Source organism: Lissotriton vulgaris, chromosome 1_1 (genome assembly GCF_964263255.1).
Source record: "Lissotriton vulgaris chromosome 1_1, aLisVul1.2, whole genome shotgun sequence".
Lineage (NCBI taxonomy): Eukaryota > Metazoa > Chordata > Amphibia > Caudata > Salamandridae > Lissotriton > Lissotriton vulgaris.
Window position 1 is genome coordinate 1,975,707,465 of NC_141685.1, and position 13,380 is coordinate 1,975,720,844.

The following is a 13,380-nucleotide window of genomic DNA, read 5'->3' on the forward strand; positions in this document are numbered from 1 at the left end:
GTCAAGCAGCTACGCACATGAAGGGAGAAGCCTCAGAGATGAGATGCAGACCTCTGTTGGCTCAAAAGAAGGATGGAAGTCAAAAAGCACAAGGGCTTTGCTCAGGACTTACAGGCCAGTCTCGATCTGTTTACTTGCCTAGTCAAGTGGGACATAACAACAGCATGATCATTTGAATGAAGAAACAATGTGGTAAAGTGAAAAAGTGTGCGAACCAGGCAGAGCACACACTAATTGCATATGTAGAAATACATTTATTGGGCAGTCTTTCTTTGATCTGTCATGAGGAGTGGAAGGAGCTTAATGGTGCTCTCTCTGAGATGCTAGGATCTCTCAGCTGGCTGGGGACTTCAATAACACCAGGGCAAACCAGCTTTGCTTCATCTGGGGATTTCAGAAGTGTTTCTATCCAGGAGGAAATGATAAGCACTCAGTTCATTGTTCACAAAGCACAACAGAAGCAGGGTTCATTCAGGCCAAGAAACCCGTCCTGTTCAACTCTAGCTAACCGCTCTCTCAGGTTTGAGCATCAACATTTTCAGCTGGAGTGGTCATACACAGTTCTCATTCTAACCAGTGAATTGTACATAGCATGCACATACCAAAGAACTCCCCCAATAGTAAATAAACAAGATAAATCAAGCATGGTTTACAAAGAAAACAAAATTTATTTATTTATTTATTTATTTATTTATTTATTTATTTATGCGATTTTTAAAGCGCTGCAATTACCCATAGTTGTCTCGGCGCTGTGAGCTAAGTCTGATACCAATAATGTAAATCTCTGAAGCAATATTTTGTGTATTTTATGAATAATCAAGTCATTGAGAAAACAGCCATGTCTTTAGTTGCTTTCTAAAGATAATCAGCGTGGGACTGGATTTTATGCTCAAAGGAAGGGAGTTCCATAATTTTGCAGCTGCGATGGTAAAACGTCTGTCTCCCCAGTTAACTTTCCTTGTTCTGGGTATATGAAGCAGATGAGCAGTATTGGAACAAAGCGTTCTGGGGGTAGATAGAGGCTTGAGTGAACTCCTCTAAGGTAACAAGCAATAAATACACATTCCTAAAATGGCAAACCATATATTTATTTCCTTCATAACAAAATGATTAAGGACACTAGAATTTACATAAAATCTTACAAACAAACTGGCCTCCTATATTTACAGCCCACTCTTCCTGCCAGATAACAAAAGATCCCCTTTTTCTTCAGTTACAATTATACTCTTCCTTTTCACAGATGGCCTATGTTGTAAGTCCTTAGAGCTTTTACCAGGACCATTCTTCCCCGAGTCCACACAAGAATCTTTCTTCCATAAAGCAGTCCTGCCAAGCTTCTAGATACGATGATCGTCTGTCTTCACAGCATTACGAAGGGGTTTGGTAATTCTTATAGGCTAACTGAACTTATCTTACAAATCAATCTTCTCAGGTTTTTTAATCTTCGCCCAATGACCCAATCCAACCTTAGTGCTCTTCACAGCCATCCTTGGAGCAAAGACTTTCTTCTTTTTACACAAAACACATTTCTCCTTCATTACGCATTTCTCACATTCCTGTTTAATTCTCTCATTCACAGTCACTCCTTTAGCACCTCTCTCTTTAAACTTGTTCACCCATGCTGGACTCACCATGTTGTTAGAAAATGTATTTTTCAACACAAAGAAAGGGGTGGCACCCGTTGACAAATGAGGAGTTAGCTGGTCCATGCAAACCTTTCTTTTCAACTCATCCATCCAAAATAAGACCATTAGCTAAAGCTTGCTACAAAGCATCTTTAACTACTTTGTTAAAGCACTCTACCATACAGTTTGATTATGGATGATATAGAGCTGTCTTCCTATGTTGAATGCTTCTTTCTTTCAAAAACTCTTCCATAGCTTTCGAGGTCAGTTGGACCCCATTATCATTCAGCAAGGAAACCGGAAACCCTTCTCGATCAAATAACTCTTCAAAAACATGATAACATGACAAGATTCCACAGAATTCACAACTTTCACTTCCGGCCACGTTGGGTGCATGTCAATACATGTTATCACAAATGTCTCACTACCTGACACCCTAATTGGTCCAACAATGTCAAGAGCTAAAACAATCCAATGCCAGTAGGCAAAACTCGAATGATCATAGGCTGCGTTCTACAATTCCAAATCTTATCACATTTCCCACACTGAAAACAGACATTTACAACCTTCTCAATCAAATTGTCCATTCCTGACCACCAATAACTTTCCCTTATTCATTCCTTAGTCTTTAAAAATCCAGGATGGCTTTCATGATCCCACCCAATCAAGCATATTTATGCACTCCCAGGTGAGATTAACCTACCTCCTCTCATCACCAGACCATCCTCCAAAGAAATGTAGGGGCATATTATCAAGGGGGTTTATCTCCGCTTTTTTGGCTTTAAAAGCCAAGAAAGCGGAGATAAAATTATCTCCCTATTACCTAGCTGTTGCTATCAGTTAGCGACAGCTAGTAGGAGATAGCGACCATATTGGGCCCCGCTTTGCATGTCAGTGATATTTATCACTAATGACATTCAAAGTGGGCGTGCCAAGATGTTAGCGACTGGAAACAGTCGTTAACATCGCTATCTCCTATTACCAACTTTTGGAGATATTCGCGCTAAGCGCGAATATCTCCAAAAGCTAACACCTGCCCTGAGCAGTTCCTAGCCATGTTATCCAATGGGAGGTGGATAACATGGCAAAGAGCATTTGCTCGGTAACGCATGAATATCGCTGACTTTTCAGCGATATTCATGCATTTCGGCCGAATTTTATCGCTTAGGAGATAAACCTTGATAATATCAAGGCTCCTAAGCGATAAAAATCGTTGCTACACGGCGATAAAATTATTGCCGCTAAGCCAACCTAGCGATAATTATCGATAGTTGTTGGTAATATGCCCCGTAATCTTTCACTTGCCAGAACCCCTTAAGTTCATCACTACCTTTGTCACTTCCAGTCCATCCATAATTCCTCCTGCATATAACCGTTCTCATATGAGCACCCTCTTCCAATCCACACTTCCATTCCTCCTTCTGGACAACACCATCTGAAATGAAACAGACATTATCGGCCAAATTTCCAAATTTATCCTCTGTGTCACAACCAGTTTCCTTACCAATCTCACCCACACACAACAGTGAGCAATTATGTTCATCACACCAGGTAGATATGAAACTATAAACCCAAATTATTGTAAAGCTACATCCTATCTTCTTATTCTACTAGATATGACATCAATAGCTTTTTTACAAAAAACCTCAACCAATGGTTTGTGATCCATTTTAATTTCAAAAACACCACCACACAGAAATTTCTTGAGTCTTCTGGTGGCCCAATACACAGCCAAAGCTTCCTTTTCAATCACCGAATAATTCAGTTCCGCTCCGCATAAGGATCTAGATAGGAACAAAATTGCATTCACCTTTCCCTCAACAGCTTGTTCAAGAACTGTACCTAGTCTCTTTGCACTACGATCCATTCACAGCACTGTCTTCAACCCTGGTTGGAAACGACTCAAACTCTCAGCACCCGACAATACTTCTTTAGCTGCACACGTTCTTTCTCACATTCCTCTGACCAATCAAATTCCACACCTGTCTTGGAAATCTTCTGCATACCATCACAATCTTCAGCAAAATCCAGAATATATTTACTGTAAAATTCAGCTGTTCTTAAGAACTTCACCAATTCTTCTTTGGAACTGGGAGTTGGCATGTCATTGATAACCTTGACTAAACTTCCCTTAAGGCGAACCCCTACAGCAAAAATCAAGTGTCCCAAATACCCAATTTGTGAGACCCAAAAATTAAAATTTTGATGTATCAGAGTAAGACCACTATCACTCAATCTCTTCAAGCCATCACACACTCTAGAATCATGCTCATTTAAGGTCTTCCCTTACACTAACTGATATATATCTCTTCACTAATTCCATCTAACACTCGTTCCATTGCCCTATGGAACACAGCGGAGGCTGAGATTAACCCAATAATATACACATATGCTAGTATGTGCAAATGGTGTAATGAAGGATGTCCACTTTTGCCATGATAATATAGGTTCACCAGGGGAAGGAAGAAGAATGGAGGAGCAGTAACATTCAGCATTGTAATACCCGATTAAAGTACACTATTTCAAGTATAAAGATGAAATAGAAGGATGCAATAGATAAGCGTAAATGTACCTTTTGTGGTTTACATTGCTGTGCATGTCTACACCAAACATGCACCAAAGACAAAGAGCTGTGCCCATCAGGTTTTCTTTTGCAGTATACACAGCTTTACATGTCAGTGTCAAGACTTGCACCAATGAGACAAAGAGCTGTGCACATCAGCATTGTAAAATGCTATGCGCATAGGCTTCCTAAAGCTGTGCAAATCAGTGTCAAAGTGCGAGCACCAGTAAGCTAGTGACAGACTGTTAGACCTGGGATCCTTGGCGTGGTTTCCCCCTGTCTTTTTGCCTCTGCCTCCTGTATTTTTACTATGCGCTGGATTTTGTTTTTGCTGGTCTAGACACTTTGGGCACTTTGCCACTGCTGATCAGTGCCAACGTGCAAGTGTTCCCTATGCAAATTGTGTTTATGAATTGGATATCCATGATTGATTTACTACTAAGTCCCTTGTACAGTGCACCATGTTTGTCCATGGCCTGTAAATTAAATGCTGCTAGGGGGACTGCAGGACTGATTTGTTCCACCCACACAAGCAGCCTTTCAAAGGGTTCTCAGACCTGTCACTGCAGTGTCTGGGTTTTTACTGCCATGTCAACCTGGCAAGTGTACCAACGTGTCTGGCCTCAACCGTCCCTTTTTTCACATATAAGACACCCCTAAGGTAGGCCCAAGGTAGCCATGTGGGCAGGGTGTAGTGTGGTGTAAAGGTAGGACATGTGCTGGTGGTTGTGACATGGCCTGATAGTAAAATACTGAGCATTTTGTTTTCACTATTGAAAGGCTAACTATCTCATAGGGTAAAGTAGGAGGTTATTTGTAACATCTTACAAGTATAACTTCCCTTTGGGACAAGATAGAGAAATTGAGTTTAGGCTCTCTGAACTGAGAATTTAATAACACATCTTTTTAGTGAAGATGGTTGTCAAATTGTGTGTTTAAAAATGCCACTTTTAGAAAGTGGGAATTTTCTTACTTAACCATTCTATGCGCCTCTGCTGGGTTGTGTATTGACTGTCTGGTTTTGGAATGACAGGTGCTGGGGATGAGCATTCACTGCAGACAGCCACTGATGGGGTTGTGGTGTGTCCTGTTTTTCCTGGATTCCTCCGAGCTGAGCGGAATAGACCTGGGTTGCATTTAGAGTGGTGGTAAGAGCTTTCCTTGCATGTGAATGGGTCCTGACCCTGTGCACAATGCTATCTCCAACTCCTGCCAGGACCAGAGAGGACAGAACCAGTTTGGCTGAACTAAGAGACCACAAAAGAACAATGGTACATGTGATATAAAAAGGGGGCCCAGACTTCAGAACCGTAGAATACTTCTGGAATCAAGAGGAACTTCTGCCACGGAGAAGAGCTGGGAAAGCTGAAGAAGAAGCACTGCCCCTGTGCTGTGTGGATGTGGACTACAGTATCTGTTTCTGCCAAGAAGAGGACAAGGACTGAACTGTGCTGTGCATCCTGCATTAAGTAGAGCTTGGTGTAGAGCTTGCCTCCTCTTCTGAAGTCGCAGAGACACAAAGACTTAATTTACTCTGTCCTCCTGCACCTGGAACTGCTGTTTCAGCTGCCACAGAGAGAAATAGCAACACAGATGCTGGCGAGCGACGCCGCGACCTGCAGCAAAGCCGTGGGCACCAATCGTGTAGCTCACTATGCTCTGCCTTGATTTGCACTGACACCCCAATGCCAGCAACGCCACACCGTACTGACTCTAACGCCTTCACCGAAGCCACTGCCTGCACTGGAGCTGAGGAACCACCCGTGGCACTCATAACGCACCACTCTGACTCACACCGCAACCCTGACCTCACCAACGCCCGTGCTTCATCATCGTGGAGCCGATATCTGACGTGGGTGACCGCCCGAATCCATCGACCCCGCATTGTTGTAAGGAACCGACGCCTCGACACCACCGCAACGTCACCTCCCCAGCAACAGTGAGGAACTATTAGCTCACATGTACTGCATCGCAGTAAGGAACCAAGGTCTCACCTCCCATATGGTTGTAAGGAACTGACACAACCCTGAGCCAACGAAGCATCACCTCCACTACGCCATGCACCATCTTTGTTTTCATCATATACCAAGGTACTGTTCTTTGGGGTCCATGTGACTCCAGGCCTGATGGCGCGCACTTTGCAGTCAGTGCCATACTTTGGGATTTTTATCTGTCACTATGTCGTAATTGCTCCAGGTGAAGTTATTTGTTGCTATAAGATTTATTTTTGTGAAGAGCCAATTTGTAGTGATAACTTAATATACGCATGGTGGATTTTTGTTGTTTTGGTCATGTTTGGTTTAGATAAAGATTTCCTATTTTTCTAAACTAGTGTGGTGTCCATTTGTAGTGTTTCCATGTGTTAGTGTATATAAGCACAAATGCTTTACACACTGCCTCTGAGATAAGCCTGTCTGCTTGTGCCAAGCTACCAAGGGGGTGAGCAGGGGGTTTTGTTTTCTAGGGCATAACTCCTTTTCCCTGACTAGAAGCAAGGGTCCCTACTTGGAGAATGGTGCAAACCATTCCCATTGCTTTCGACCCTATTTCTAACACAATATTCTTTTTTTATAAACAAACTGTGCACATTAGCGTTTCAAGGAGAATGCGTGCACCGCAAAATATGAACCACCACTTGAATAGGCTGTGCACAAAAGCATTGAAGTGTCATCGCATACGTCACACTTGCAAAGAGCTCAGGATGAAGTTAGTCACTCAACACAATAGATGATAAGTGTGTGCATCACTGCGCATTCAAGTTCAATTCAAAAAGGCAGCCGCAAAACCACAGTGTAAACAGGAAAGACGCTGGTCTTGCGAAGAGGAATGTCACACAGCCTTAGCCTCTACGTCACAGCCACAGCATCACTGTCATGCAGGCATGGGCACGACACAAGACAAAGTAAGTTAAAAGTTGCTTGCGCCCTCACCAAGCCAATTCAACTTTAGCCCGTGCTCTATTAACTGTCAACACAGCAACACACAGTCAATGAGTAACTCACCTGGAATACCAGCACAGCATGCATGAGTACATGAATGTAGGGAATTCATCAAGTCTCCTGTCTTCAGGCTGTTGCTTGTACTGCCATCACAATTTGTACTGCTGAAGGTGTTGGTGTTGGGGTCTCAGGATGGGCTTTGTTTCTGATCGTCGCCAATGTAGAAATGACAGACCATTCGAAGTCCTAGAGGAAAGTAGCCTTTATTAAGTAAAGTTTTATAGAGATCCTATTCACCAAAGGTCCGTCCTGTTCCAACCCAGTTAACCGATCTCTCAAGTTTGAGCATCAACATACTCAGCTGGAGTGGTCATACACAGTTCTCATTCTATCCTGAGAATTCTACGTAGCGTGCACATACTAGTAGGCGAGATAGCTACCTATGATGAGCAACCTGGGCACAAATGGTGAGAACAAACCAGCAAGCTCCTATGGTATAGCACATGTGAGTTGCTATCTCACCTTCTCACAATTTTTTTTTTAAGTGGAGGGTATTCTTGGGACACAGTGACTGTCAAACTGAAAGATTTTTTAGCTAACTACAATGTTTCGGGATATAAGGATTTGGAACAAAACCTTTGAAAGAAAATAAGGGTTGTTGGTGGGGTATATAAATAGAATACCCACTCTCATTCCTATATATGAGAAAAGTGTAAGCCCGTATTGATCAGGTCTTTTCGTTGTTGATTTAACCATTTACTGTGCGCCTGATGGTATTGCTCTCCAAACACCTGATGAAGATGTTGCTTTTAGAATGATTCTAGCAAAACAAGGGACAGAAGTGGATGAGATGTTTTCACTTCTTACTGAAAATAATTTACCTGATGAGCTGAAAAACACAGTGAGATCAGATGTGTGGGATTTTTCAGGAAAAGAATTGGTCTGATGGTAAATTTAGACCTAATTAAAATCATGGTGAACGAGGATGCAATTTAGCCAAACACACCTCAATACAGTATGAGTCCTGAAGTAAACGCAGGAGTTGCTCCAGTAATTCACCAAATGATTGAACAAGGTATTCTAAAAGAAATAGTGAGCAATCCTTGTAATTCACCAATCATGGGTCTTGAAAAGCCTACTGGCAAGTATAGAATAGTGCAAGATTTTAGGAAAAATAATAAGATAGTAGTAACCTGTTGTCCAATTGGACCAAATCCAGCAGTGAACCTTTATCAGACACCTTGGGATGCGCATTGTTACACGGTGATGGATTTGTGCCAAGCATTCTTTTTGCTTCCTTTACATCCGGATAGCCAATATCTTTTTGCATTCCGGTTCGGAAACCGTGTTTTAGCATGGTGCCAAGTTCCTCAAGAGTACACAGAGAGCTCCTCAATTTTCAATCAGATTTTGAAAAAGTGTTTGGGGATGCTGGTTAACCAGGAAATGTGGTTCCGGTTCAGTACATTGATGACTTACTGGTGACATCAAAAACACAAGAGGCTTGTGTCTAAGCATGGGCGAATTTTGCGAATTCGCAATTTGCGAATTTGCGATCCGCAAAATCCGCGAATTTGCAGATTCGCGGATTTTGCGGATTGTGTGGGTAAAGGCCGGGCGGGAAAACGGTGCACATCGCTAGTGTGAGGGGCAGGGCCAAACGGGCGAGGCTTATATGCGAGTTCACATGCCTCTTGTGTGCATAAAAGGACAGGCACGAATCAGAGAAGCTCGTGGTCACAGGAACTGCACAGGGATTGAGGTCGTGAAAGTCAATAATGCAAAGGCCTCCATCAAGCATCATAGCTATTTTTTGACGATAGATATGGGGAGAACGCACACCTGCCCAGCCTCGACAAAACTCACATTTTTGGGGGGGCTGATTAACTTTGCCATCACACCAAAGAGCGCCGGGGCCCTCGAGTGAGCTGTCCATCAAGTGGGTAAAGGGCGCGAAGACGGTGCACACCACTAGTATGAGGGGCAGGGGCCAAACGGACGGGGCTTATATGCGAGTTCACATGCCTCTTGTGTGCATTAAAGGACAGGCATGGATCAGAGAAGCTCGTGGTCACAGGAACTGCACAGGGATTGAGCTCGTGAAAGTCAATAATGCAAAGGCCTCCATCAAGCATCATAGCTAATTTTCGACGATAGATATGGGGAGAACGCACACCTGCCCAACCTCGACAAAACTCACATTTTTGTCCTGAAACTATTTTAGGATGGCGCTGGCAAGCTGCCAGCGCCATCCTAAAATAGGTACTAAATTAGCTTCATCAGGACTCAGGAAGCACTAATAGATAAAATAAAGCCGGTGCTCGAGCACCTGCTTTATTTTATCTATTAGTGCTTCCTGTTGAATCTAACTTAATAACTATTTTAGGATGGCGCTGGCAGCTTGCCGGTGCCATCCTAAAATAGTTAAAAGTTCAACAGGCTTGAACTTTTGCCCCCCAAATCCGCCGCTCGCGGATTTTGCGGATTTTCAGTAAATTCGCGGGAGTTCGCGGATCGCGGATTTACCGAAAATCCGCGAAATCCGCGAGCGGAACCGATTTTGCGCACATGCTTACTTGTGTCACTGACACCATTGCTTTACTGAACCATTTGGAAGAAGAAGGACACAAGGTGTCACCAGAAAAATTACAGTTTTGTCAACAAGAAGTTCAATATTTGGGAAACAAGATAGAAAGAGGAGTCAGGAAAGTGACGCCAGAAAGAATAAAAGTGATTCGACAAATGAGTCTGCCTAAAACTAAGAAAGAAGTGCAACTGTTTTAGGGAGTGATTAGATATTGTCGTCAGTGGATCCGTGGATTCTCACTGCTTGCAAAGCCTTTAATAAGGTTCACACGAAAGGATGTGATCGATAGGATTGAATGGAATGACGAAAGTGATGAAGCATTTAAAAACGGACAGATTGTTTGTGTCAAGCACCAGCATTTGAAATGCCAGACTATACAAAAGAATTTGCTTTGTTCTGTTGTGAAAGGGAAGGACGTGCACTTTCAGTGTTAACCCAAAGACACGGATTGTCACAACATCCAGTGGCATATTTTTCTGCCACTCTGGATTCAGTGGCCGCGGCATTGCCTGGCTGCTTAAACGCAGTAGCTGCTACTTGGGTGATCCTGGAACAGAGTGAATCGATTGTAATGGGACATCCCCTCAAGGTATATGTGCTACTTACAGTTGAGATCCTTTTAACAAGGACTCATACTCAGCACTTGACCCCTAGTTGACTGACTAAGTATTAAAGAGTGATTCTGGGTGCTGAAAATGTGAGTGCAATTAGGTGTATGAGGGTAAACCCAGCAACTTAGTTGCCTGATCTATGATGTGAGGAAGTAAAAGAGGAAGTTGATCATGATTGTTTGGATGTAACAGAAATGTGTTCTGCCTATGATGTATGTTCCGTATCAGCTATCCTGGAAGCATCCTGTCTAAAAGGAGTCAAGTATGCACAATTAGCCGAATTGTTCGCTTTAACAAAAGCATGCAAAATAGGGAGGACATTGAGAGTAACCATATTTACTGATAGTCAAAATGGTTTTTGTATAGTGCACAACTTTGGCCAACCATGGATGCAAAGGGGATTTCTGACTTCTTTAGGTTCTCCTATCAGGAATAGTAAAAATGTCAAAGAACTATTGGAAGCACTACAATCGCCAAAGGAAATTCCAGTGGTCAAATGTGCCGCACATAAGTCAGGAAATGATTATGTAACACAGGGCAACAAATATGCTGACCAAGTTGCACAATTTTGTGCTCGAAATACAATGTCTTTGAACAGAGGGTTGGAAAAGAAGTTACCAATTGCCAACTAATGTTGTCTTCTGCTTTTGAAACATGAGATAAAGTTACGCAGTTGCAGGATGAGGCAGATGCAAAAGAAAATGAACTCTGTATTAAGTCTGGTTGCACAAGAAGAGCAGTCGATGAAGTGTGGGTAGGTCCAGATGGTAGACCAATAATCAGTCAGTCAGTCAATAGGCTTTATTTCGATAAAAGCATATCTTAAAAAGCAGTACATACTGCAAGATAAAAGAATAAAAACAAGCCAGACATATAGATATTAACATGAGATTGAACAATACGTATGGCATCAATAAATTACTTAAGACGGTCTAACATGATGACCATAATGAAACAATTTCATTTAGCCTTTTTGATCTGATCACCCACGCCCAACTTAAAAACTTTGCCATATAACACACAAACAAAGGCCGGGTATCGGACCTCAAAATTCGCAAGGCCACTATGTGGCGTCTGGTACCCAGCTCCTTGCACAAGGGTTTTAGCCACCTAGATCTGGGCACTTTGTAGGCAGGGCATTTGAATAAGAAGTGGGCAACAGACTCGATCCTGACTGCACAAAAGGAACAGAAAGGTACAGTTTGGGCCGGAATTTTCCAGCGTGCAGTCAGTTCGCCCACTGGGAGCGTACCTATTCTAAATTTAAAATACAAGGCCCTATCTCTAGGTTTTAAAATTATATCGAGATAGGGTTCACGAAGGGGCACATCCTTCACCATAATAGATTCACTGGGGTTCTACATTGGTTGGGGTCAGTGCTTCTCCTACCCGCTACCCAATTCCAGTATACTTTCTTCAGGACAGACTTAGGGGGGGCAGTTCTAGTTTGCCATGCCTCCCCGAATCCCAACTCCCCAAGCAGGAATTTAACATCCCTAAACCACCTTATTTTTGACCAGCCAGACAATGATAGAACCTCCTTCAACCCTTCCGCATAGCAGGCAAGTTCAGGCACTCTCCATAGGCGGGCCCAGAGAAGAAGGGGACGCAACTTTGCCTGGTCTTTGATTTGGCGGCAGCCCATATCTAAAAGCAACAGTAATGTAGGGGTACTCTGAGGGAGAACCATCAGGTCCTTCAAGAATTTATTCTCTGAACAGGATAGCTGGTCAACATTCTGGGTTCCCCAGAGCTCTGCCCCATAGAGGGCTGCACAAACCCCTCTCGCCATATAAATGTCCAACACAGGGGCAATGGGTTTAAAGGTGGATGACCGCTGTTCTTTAAGGAGAGCCCCCACCACCCTTTTATGACTCAATAGCAACTTCTGTAGATGGGAATTCCACCTCATGGTATCAGTAAGACGAATGCCTAAATAATCAAACTCCTTGACCCTTTCCAAGGGCACCAGATTTAAAACAGGCGCCCGTCCAAGCTTTTTCGGGGGGTTCAAGACCAAATATTTGATCTTATCTGTGTTAATTTTTAACTCCCCAAAAGTTGGAAACTGTCAAGGAGGCTCTGTAGGCCCACCGGGGATTTTGAGATCAGAAGGGTGTCATCAGCGATTAATAGGGTAGGTATTCTCCCGCCCGCCAGGGATGTAGAATCAAAAGGATTTTTCAGAAGATGCTCCACCAATCCGTTCACACACAGTGAGAACAGAGTGGGGGCAAGTACACACCCCTGGCAGACGCCCCTGTTCACTGGAATTCTGGCAGTCTTTTGGCCCTGATTACCCCACCTTACCTGCGCGAAGTTCCCTGTATGGAGCTTCACCAATAGGGACAATAAATAAGAGGGCATTCCCAGGTCAGACAGAACCTTCCACAGACAGTCCCGGGGAACCAGGTCAAAGGCGGTCCGTAGATCGATAAAGGCGAGATACAAACTTCCTTTGCCTAGTACGACAACCTTCCAGTATAAGAGAAGCAGTCTGAATGTCTGCTCAATAGTCCCGGTGCCTGTCCGAAATCCTGCTTGGAAATCAGAGAGGATTTTATTATCATCTATCCACTGTAACACTCTGTCGAGGACCACCTTTCCTGCCACCTTCTGGTAGGAGTACCAAGAATAGCAAGTTCCCAATGGGAATTGTCCCCCATTGCACCGCGTTAGGTGATACCAGCGGGTATAATAAAGTTCAAGCAGACAAAAGTTTGTGTTTCAATTGTTCACTAGTTGTAATTTTCAATAAATGCAAGGTAACTCCAGTACCATTTTGCTTTAAATGTAAAATTTCTTAAACATCAGAAAAATACATCCACATTTTTTTCCATCATCAATCCCATCAGTCCCTATGCATTTCGGGCTCGTGCAGCCCTTCGTCAGGGGAGGGGTCTGTGAATCAAAAAATATAAAAACGAACTAAATTTCGAGAAGACTTCTCCAAATGCTAACACAATTTTAAAGGGTTATAATATCCCTGTGTAATGTTGCAGTTTGTTAGCACATGCACTGTGCATCACAGATGACTATAAAGAATCATGTTCAT